At 48.0% G+C, this 9,919-nt stretch overlaps 1 long non-coding RNA gene across 1 annotated transcript; it reads left to right on the top strand.

Annotated features, from left to right (window-relative positions):
* The first annotated feature begins 291 nt into the window (after window positions 1-291).
* On the top strand, window positions 292-2,495 carry LOC310922696. The gene is made up of 3 exons (XR_014592473.1): window positions 292-333; window positions 671-692; window positions 1,504-2,495. It is a non-coding gene; the product is annotated as an uncharacterized lncRNA (long non-coding RNA).
* The last annotated feature ends 7,424 nt before the right edge of the window (window positions 2,496-9,919 follow it).

The following is a 9,919-nucleotide window of genomic DNA, read 5'->3' as shown; positions in this document are numbered from 1 at the left end:
ACGGGCTTTAAGATCCCTTCCTAACTAAACCAAACTAAACACAAACATTCTGTGACTGCCGGGAAGCGGCTGAACCCCACGTGGGCTCGGCGCCTTCTCGTTTGGGATTTAAAGGCCGTCCAAAGCAGCGGGGGACTGCCGGCTCCCGGCTGTGCGGCGGGGCCGGCGCCCGTGTCCCCCGGCCGCAGTGACAGCGCTGTCCCCCCGCAGGTTCCCCGCGGGTGGCTCTGTCCCCGCTGCTGTACGGGCCGGCGGCCGCGCTGGGCGGCGCCGCGCTGGGAGCGCTGCTGGCGCTGGGGCTGGGCTGGTGGTGCCGCCGGAGGAGGAAGGAGGGTGAGCACCGACAAACCCAGCCGGTGGCGGGCGGTGGGGACAGCCCAGGGAGGAGGGGACGGGGCGGGTGTGCGGGCGGTGGAGGGCTCGGTCCGAGGTGATGGGCGGGCGGGCGGGGGGGACAGTCCCATCCCCATCGCTCCCATCCCCATCGCTCCCATCCCCACCACTCCCATCCCTGCCACTCCCATCCCCGTCACTCCCATCCCCGGCTGACCCCTTCCAGGGAGAGGACTTTTTCCCTAAATGTGGAAACACCTGGAAGCTGGGTTTTGTTCTGTGACACATCAAAGAAGTCGATGCGTATCTTAGATTCTTTTTTTTTTTTTTTTTCCAGCATCTCTCTATGAAGTTGCTTTGTGAGTGCAATTTTCTACTTGGAACATTAAGACTCAGGGCACAGTACTGGTATCTGCTCTTAAAAAGCCTTCTTGCTCAGTGAAAAGCAAAGATTTTTCTGCCTTACAGGAGGAGGATCTGAACACCTTGGCAATTTAGTTAGCAACACGAGGACTTAACATGTGGACACACGAGATAGCCAGACTGTTCTTTAATATGGTAGAAAATCAGAAGGACACTCTGGGTGCTTTGCTCTGCCTGTCACATGCCATGGGAAACCTGTTCTCTGTGGGAGAGAACCATTATTTAGCAAAGCAAAGGACAGAAATTCTCAGCTCTTCCTTTAAGTTTCCTCTACACTTGCCTTTCTCTGTAAGAAACATGTCTTAGTGCTTGGCCAAGTATTACTTTGCAGAGTTCCAATTAGCATATGATTATACAAACACATCTTCTGCCCTGTCCTCATCTCAGTCTTCAACACCTTCATACTGCTTTCCTAGTCAGAGACACACCATAGCCATCTGTAGCAATTTTCCCCAATTATTCCTGATATTTACTTTCCAAAGACTAGACTATCTGCTGGTAACTTTAAAGTATAACATAATAATGTCGTGAGAGTTTATAGTACCAGTATTAACCAGTCCTTCTCTTTGTGTGATTCTTTTAACGTCACTTTCTAGTGTGTTTCAGAGACCCCCCAGGCCCTCACTAGAATAATACAAATTTTGCTGTTTTCCATAGATTATGTGGTAGATCTTGTCTCTGACTGAGATGTAAGTGAAGTGCCATCTGCTTCAGTCATCCCTCTCACTCATGTCTCTCTTGTCCCAGCCGCAGCACTGCAGGTGTCGCCCTGCTGCACACTGAGGTGGAAGTCCCTGATAAGTGCCAAGAAGAGGAAATGTGCTCTAACACTGAAAAGACCTCCGTGAAAGACAGGAAAAATCCTGAGTATGAGAACCTTGTGACTGCAATGGAATCACAATGTGAAACAGAAGGAATTTAGTAACCTGCACCAGCTTTTCCACATAAGCAGCCATGCAGGGTTGCAGATACTGAATAGTGAACTTAACAGAAGGAAACTGTTCCTCCTGTTGTCCCTCTGTTTTGCTCTCACTGCTTGCTTTAACCCAGAGGAGCGGCATAACCTTTTGGTCCTTGGCAGACCAGGCTCTGCCTGCAGGAGCAAAAACCCCCAGCCAATTGTTTGTCTACCCACTTCTATAGAACAAGTTGCTACTGAGCAACCTGAAGGACAGAGGGAGGAAAAGGGGATCTGAAGGCATGAGAACATGAAATTCTTTAGCCTGTAAATTCAGAAATAGTTGGTGCAATGCTGCCAGTCAGTAACACCAGCAAGGGGTACTCTCCAATGTGTGTTCCTGTTAAGACATCCCAGGCTGCAAGGAACCAGGATTGTGCTGGAAATGGGGATCCTCTGGCTTTTGCAGCTCAGCAAATACTGGTTGTACATCCTGCCTGTCCTTGAGTCTTTTCTTTTTTTGTTACAGCATGGTAAAGCGACCAGAAGGGGAGGTTGATGTCCCAGGAATGTAATTTTTGCTATCAGACTGGAGCTCAGTGCTCGGAGAGAGAGGGAATGAGTCTCTGACCTGTCACCCACTGGTTTTCTCCTGGAAAACCAGAAATTATGTTGAAGGAAATGCTGGCATTTAATTTTTACATTTTGGGGGCCAGAGGCATGATAAAAATAGGGAGAAACTTGAGGCATTTGGATAATGATTGAGTAAGGAACTTCTCTGAATACAAAAGACTGACACCAATTTATTCTGTGGAACGTAAGTCAATCTGTGCGATTACTAATGCTGACCCATTGTGCAACGCGGATGCAGTTCCTGCCCTGAGATGCAGTGCATTCCCTACAGTCACACAGCAGCCTGATTTGCCTTGTCATTGTTAATTGTTTGCATCTTGCCTGTACTGCAGTGCAGCTCTGTCCTCTCTTATCTATGCATCCAGCCAGCATCCCTTTGTCCTCCAGCCTTGGCAGGGAGGAGGAATGCCTCCTGGCTTTAGCAACTCAAATTTTTAAGGGTTACTGGCTTTTTTAAAATCAGTAGGTGCAGCAAGGAAAGCATGGGGAAGCAGCTCACATCACACACGCTCTCCTGCCTGGCCCTGACTTCACCCGCAAGGCTCATCTCTGCTGCCATGGATTGTTCCTTCTTGGGTCAGCAGCCTAACAGCAGGGTCACATTGCTGTTTGTGGCCTGAGTGCTGTGTAGAGTCACACTTCTGTCTTTACAGCTCTGAATTGCAATGATGCTTTTTCTGCAGGACATGAGGTGGGCAAGATCAGAGAAAAAAATCTCCTGCGTGTATTGTGAGGGCTTCACAAACACAGTGACAGTCATTCAGGGAGGGCTGTGCTGGGTGTCAGGCTGCACTCCAGGGAGGCAGATAGGACCCAGTCTGTCCCTGTGGGACCCATGGCAGCCAGCCCTGAAGATCCCATGCTGCAGAAGCTGCTGGCATCAGCAGTTCCAGGGGTGGTGCAGAGCAAAGGCGTTGAAGGGAATGGGGAGCTGCAGCCACGCCCACACAGGGCAGTAGCATGTGGTGCAAGGTCAGTACTGGATGGGAAGGGAACTGAAAATTTCTCAGCTTCCCTATCCTTACCTCAGCAGATCTAGGCCCAAAACACATGACATGGCACTCTCTTTTCACACACCACCCCCCCCACCCCACCCCGCACCAAATATTAACCTCATTAATTTTCAATTATCTTGTTCCATTATCTTGGTGTTCTGTGCAAGTTTTCCTGGCTGTTAGTAGCTCTGAGCTCCAGATTCACTCATTGACTATGTAACACCACGGTTTTTCCATCTCATGATTTCTCCAAGCACTGATCTGCTCTGACAAGGTTCTGGACACTTTCCTTAGAAGACATGAAGCCTGGGAGAAGCTACAGAGGAAGAAGGCAATAGGAGTTCAGAGAGGGGGAGCAGATGCTCCAGATGGACCAGCCCCCATGTACTCCATGTTGTCACTGCCTCTAGTTAGGGCAACAAAAGGACTTTGGTCACAAGTAGCAGAACAGTGAAAACATAAGAAGCCTGTCTCCAGTGCTGAGGTGTTTTTCCCTGGGCAACAAGTGTGTGATTATTTCTTTATTTTATTTTTAGCATGTTTTCTGTGTTTCTAGTGAAACTTGTTGGCAACGGAACATTTTCCTTCTGAAAGCCACAGAGGGTTCTGCTGTGTTTCATCACCATCAAACCAGAAAACTCCTTTCCTTGCACTGGTCACTCACCCAGTGCTCATATGCTGAGCTCTGCTCCAGAACGGAAGGAAAAGCTCAGCTTCTGCCCTGAAAGGACACTGCCTCCCAAAAACACACTATCTCGAGTGGCCAGCACAGTGTCATGAAATTCACAGTTCCTCTTGCAGTGTCTGTCCCATGGAGAGGACCTGTTGGCTTTTACACCTGCTGGGTTTGTACCGTACCAAAGAGCAGGGAGGTGGGAGATGAAGCCCCAGAGAAACTTGATCCACTGTAATTTGATGCTTGTTCTTGTAAGAGAGGAAGGGGTTTACTTTTCTCTCCTTCACCCCAGTCATCTGGAAGGATCCAGCAGCTGAAGGGGAAGAGATATCTAAAAAACAGAGGGCAAACTACTGAAAGCAAAAATTGGAAATGCATGAGAAAACAAGAGTGAAGGGCATAAACAAACACTTGGCCAGCTGTGGTGCAAAGGAAGTTGGGTCTGTTAAGACCTCGAGGTCTGAGTGACTTGGGCATGGGGCTAATATGGCTGTGTGCTTCATGGAGGATCCACTGAGGACAAAGCAAAGCCTGAAATCATAGATGTTGCTGTTTTTTGAAGCTAACCTCAGTGATAAAGATCAGGGTGATGTCTGTGAGTCATGAGGAGGTGCTTGAGAGACCATGGGAGTGTGAGTCATAAGGAGTAGGGCCATTTTTGGACCACTTGTGGACTGTGTTTGTCCAGAAGTGCACAAGGAAAAAAAAAAAAAAAAAAAAAAAAAAAAAAAAAAAAAAAAAAAAAAAAAAAGCAGAACACAATTTGCTTAGGCAATGATATACATCTGTGGGTCCCAGCTTTGTACAAACTCCAACTTCTTCAAAATACTTATGAAGGAATAGTTGCAAAAAAAACCCCAAAATCTTAGTATTCAAGTTTATTAATACTCTCAAATATTGCAAAATTTGCTGGTGGTAGTGTCCTAAAACTAATCAGTAGGGTCTTGGGATGTTTTTACTTTTGAGTTGTCCATGTCAAAGGCTTTCAGAGAGTTTTATTTGTCAAACTGGGCTGGATGCTGCCCCTGTCATTCCCCTACCCTGACATATCTGAAATGTTACAAGTCAGTTACTGAAAACACTTATCAATCATTAAATCTTCAAGCAGGATGATTTAGAGGAAATTACTCTAATTAAATAGCAGAACAGACAACCTTGGTGCAAGTGCTGACTAGGAATAACCATCCAACGACAAAAAGTCTTCTCCAAACAGCAAAGCTCCCAGGAGGAGCAATGGAATCCATGGCCCAATTTAAAACAGATTGAGCAAACATGCATTTTTCACAGGCTAATGGGCCAGAGGGAAGTTAATGAGCAGCCTCACTAGTTTGTACTCCATATAAAAAAAGATTATTACATGTGCAAAGGAAAAATTATTTATTATGGAGAGTGCTGCCTTTACCCATGATGTTGTGATTATAGTTGTTGGGATCTTTGTTAACTGATCTTAATTTACAGCTGGCTAGTTAATGCTGTGTAAGAGAACAGCATTGTATTTGGATGCAAAGAGCAAGGACCCAGGGCACAATTCCCTGTCTTCACCTCAGTGCAGTGAAGTTGCAGCAGCACCCCTTCTGCTCTGATTTACTGTTGGGAGAGACACCTCGACAGACACTTCCAAAACCGGGAGGGAAACCTGGCAGGGCAGGATCAGTCAGGTGTTGTGGAACAATGGGATGGGCTGTTGAGTACCTCGGTGGGTTTCTGGAGCGATGCCGAGCCTGGAGAGCAGGAGGAAAGGGGCTGGACCCTCGGCGTGGCGTTGCTCAGCAGTGCCTCACTTGGGGTATTTGACAAACTGACACTCTGCACACTGAGTGTCGGACTCAGCTTGTCAAATACACGCAGTGCCGCACTGCAGCTCCCGGGGTCGCAGTGTCCTCCTCCATGGATGCCAGCCTGGGCACACAGAGGGAAAAGAAGCACAGCAGCTGTTGTTAACTTCAGAGGCTTTTTCCACTTAGCAAAAAGCCTCATTAATCCTGCCATATCTCCCACTCCTGCGCTTTTTTTGGGTGAGAGAGAACCGCGCCAGCAGACACTGCCTCCTGCTGAGGAAAATATCAACTGTATTAATTCCAAAGTCAGAAAAAGAAGTACAGCTCTGCCCCGGGCATGCACATAGGGGCTCATCACTTACTCTGTTGGAGGCTCTTCCATTTGCAGAATAATGTAAAGATTATGATGCTGAAAGAAAACCAAGCTCCACATAGGGAAACAATGAACTTCTTCAGAAGTGAAGTGAAACTTTCTCTTCCGTTGACAAACTAACCCCCTTCTGCTTCATTTCTAACAAACAGAAAAAGCTTTTCTGCAATAAATGGAGCTTTCCACCTCCAAACACTGGCATAACCCAGCCTTTAAGGGTGACCATCATATTCACATACACACACACACACTTCTTGCACAAATACAAAAGGTACTATTATTTATTTCCTTGTTCTTTTAACAGGAATCTGCAGGAAATGAAGAAATGCACCTAAAGAAAACTGAATTTAAAAAAAAATATACAAGAGAAGATGTTGCACATCTACTATTGCTGTGCTCTGCACAGAGCAGAGTATTACTGTGTTTTGTGTCCTTCTGAGATGCTGACTGTTTAGAAATTCAGTCTAAAAGCAGATTTGAAAATCTTATACTGTACAACTCTCCCAAGTCACACACCCATTCTGCACAACACTGTTTATGTCATTCAGACACTTTGTGGCCATGTCCAGATACAGCTGAGTTTTTAGCGTGGTGTTTTAGCTTCCTTACCAGTCCATGGATTTTAATTTCACATGACCAGCATCACCAGTTTGTGAGAAAGTAGTCATGCTATTTTTAGTATCAAAATAAAAACTGAAATGTTTTTAATTCTTTTTTTTTAAAGATGCTAAAGTAGAATTAGATTAAGTATATTAACAGTATCACACAGTGGACAATTCATTAACCATTTCTACCTCTAACTGTGACTCTATTTTACACAGATGATAATAGATTCCATCTAATATCACATACAGAGACATACCTGGAAAGGAGAAGGTTTTTTAAGGTGAAAGCATAGCAAATACATGTTCTCTGAAGCCAGAAGAGAGTGGACTAAGACTTCAGAGTAAGATAACAGCTACAGCTTTAAAGGTAAAATCTGTTTCTAGACTGAGTCACTGCCCAGGCTTTGCAATTCTGACATTCCCTGTCGCCACCCTGGCCTTGGGTGCAATGTAGATAGCGACCAGTTCTGTGTTCTGGCTCCTCATTCCAAATGCAGTTCAGCCATGGCAGATAAAACTATGTGGCAATGGATAAAAGCACCATGTGCATTTCATGAAGATAAGAAAACAGTGTTAATAAGCTGATCTAAGATCAGCCTAGTGGAGTATGTGTGAACCTGTAATCTCCCAAAGGACTCTAAGCCATACCAAAATGTGGGGAAGCCACTAGAGAGAGACTTAAGCAGGCTCTTCCACAGGTATCAGTGACCAGATTGCCTTCAGCTTCAGTGCTCCAGTGTCTAACAGGGGCAGATCTGGCCTTGGAGGGGGAAGAAGAAAACAAGGCAGCACTGCTTCTGCAATTGGAGCTTAAAATAATCCCCTGTTGTGGCTTTCTGAGGGGAAAAACAGCCACTTAAAATGTTGCTGTGAGGGACAGATAAGGGGTGGGGACACAATGGAGATAATTCTATCAGCAGATGGGAATGGAACTTGCAACTCTACCCGTAGAGATCATATCTGATGTGGATGGATTTGTCATTGTCAGAGCTTCTGGTTTCAAGCTAAAGTGGGTATTTCCAAGTAAAAGCTCAGTGTTATAAAACTGAGCAATCTACTGCATACTCTGAAGGCAAAGCAGAAAGAATTTTCCTTCCTGCATTCTTTAGTCAGTCCCTTACCAAATTCACAAAAAGTCCCCTCCAGGCTGCACATCATCGCTCAGGTATTTTTACGGGGCTGCCAGACTGTTCTGCAACTTGTAATGAAAATAAATGAAAAGTGAGATTATTGGATAGATTCAACTCCAAACCTAATAACAGCATGCATGGAAGTGTGGCTGTGTGGTTTTCACATGCTGAGTAATAGAGCCATAGGATGCAGGCTGCAGCCATTTCAAGGCATGCATTTATTATGCAGAATTTGAACTGGAATCAAGGTCATCTCTGTTGCCCACTTGGTGAAACAAAAATCACAGCCTGAATTGAAAGCAAGAGACCCCAAGATCTGTGGCAACAGGGTCTGCTGAACCCCTGGCCAGCTGAAGCCAGTCCTGGGTTGTGCTTCTCCTAGGAGCTGGAAGCCTTTGTCATAACAGAAACAAACAAGGCTTTGCTCATGGCAGGCTTCTCCTGGACGCTGTCCTGCTCCATAAATGACCTTCCCATGCCCCCAGCCCTGCAGTGGACACTGCAAGGAGCTTTGCCAGACATACACTGGCTCACTTCAAAGTGGTAATTCCTCCATGCCCTTCAGGTCACCAGCCTCACATGTTCTCACAGTCCCTTCACTCCCCTGAGCCTGCAGCCCCTGTCCCTGCACACTGGACTCTGTCCCCACAGTTGCTCATGCCTCAAACATCCAAACAGGGGAAGAGGATAATTATGGTAAACTTTCATCTACTCTACTGAAACCATGGGGACAATGAGAAATAGAGCTGAAGAGCACATTTGGACATCTGGGACAGGGTCTCTCCCTGGTTACACCCTCCTCCATCCCACACCCTCCCCTGTTCACTGGGAGCTGCCTCATCTATGACTAATTTAGATCAAAATCTCCCACTGCCAGCAGCTCACAGGCAGCATGTGTGTGTGTCTGTGAGCTGAGGGAGCACGCACACACATACCTTGCTGCTGAGTAGGGCTACATATCACTGCTAACCATAATTCATCCTCAGCCAGGAGCCGTGGTCCGGAGCACTGGGACCAGCGGCATTCCATCCCTGAGCCTGCCCAACCAAATGCTAGCTCAGCCCTCAAAGGAGCCACCAAAAAGCCCCTCTGGCTTAGGCAGACACAGCCCCAGCACCCAAGGGAGGCAGCCCAAACCCAAGCAGGATGAAAACCCCCCAAATCTCGAGGTGTAACACGGAGCAGGAGGACAGCTTTTCTTCATTGCCGGGAACACGGACAACCCCGGGCCTTTCGCTGTCCCAACACCCACAGTGGGCCTTTGGGACCTCCTGAGGGGAAGAACAGGAGATGAAGCCCAAAGGACACATCCTCCCCTGTCCCCAGGCACCCCTTCCACGGGCAGGACAGGGATGTGGCACCTACCATGGCTGGGCCATCCTGGCCCGGGGGTCGTGCGGGAGGGAGCGCGGCGGGGGCACAGCCCGGGCACACACACACAGCTCCGTTTTGAAGGGGCTGCTCCTCCTTCAAGAGGAAGCTGCGAATGGGGAAGATAAGGCTGAGGTTAGATAACAGGAAATGTCTGGATGCGAGTGACAACACATCCAGGTTGTGAAAGCGGCTCTCCCCATCCTGCCGCGGGGCTCACGGGCGGGCTGAGGGTGAGGGCGGCCTGGCCTGGGCCCGGTGTGGCCACGACGCCTCATGGGCCGGGCACGGCGGGCTGCGGCTCAGGGAAGGCACGGGGGAGCTCCGAGCAGCCATTCCCACTGTCCTGGACACCTCAGGCCAGGCATCTCACGGTGGTCAGCCTGCCCTGACTGCTGAGGAGCCTGCAGAGCCTTGTGAAGGCACAAACAGGGGACAAGCTATGCACAGAGGAGTGGATGTCTGACCCTGAACAGGCTCTGAGGGAGGTTCAGAGTTCTCAGGGGTGGGCCTGACACTCCAGCCATTGCAGGAGGTTTTGTTCCAAAAGATGTCCTGTACTAACATTCGAGGACAAGGAACTTTGCAGACCTGAGATATTCTAGAAACACGTGGCTTTGTTACAAGGGTCGTGGGTAAAGAGGGCTTTGCCTTCAGCCACCAGCCTGGGCTGGAGGGAACCCCAAAGAGAGAGAGAGAGGGTAGAG

This window comes from Zosterops lateralis, assembly GCF_965231275.1.
Source record: "Zosterops lateralis genome assembly, chromosome: Z".
NCBI classification, from domain to species: Eukaryota; Metazoa; Chordata; class Aves; order Passeriformes; family Zosteropidae; genus Zosterops; species Zosterops lateralis.
Note: the sequence above shows the minus strand (reverse complement) of the source record. Positions and strands in the feature narration are given on the sequence as shown.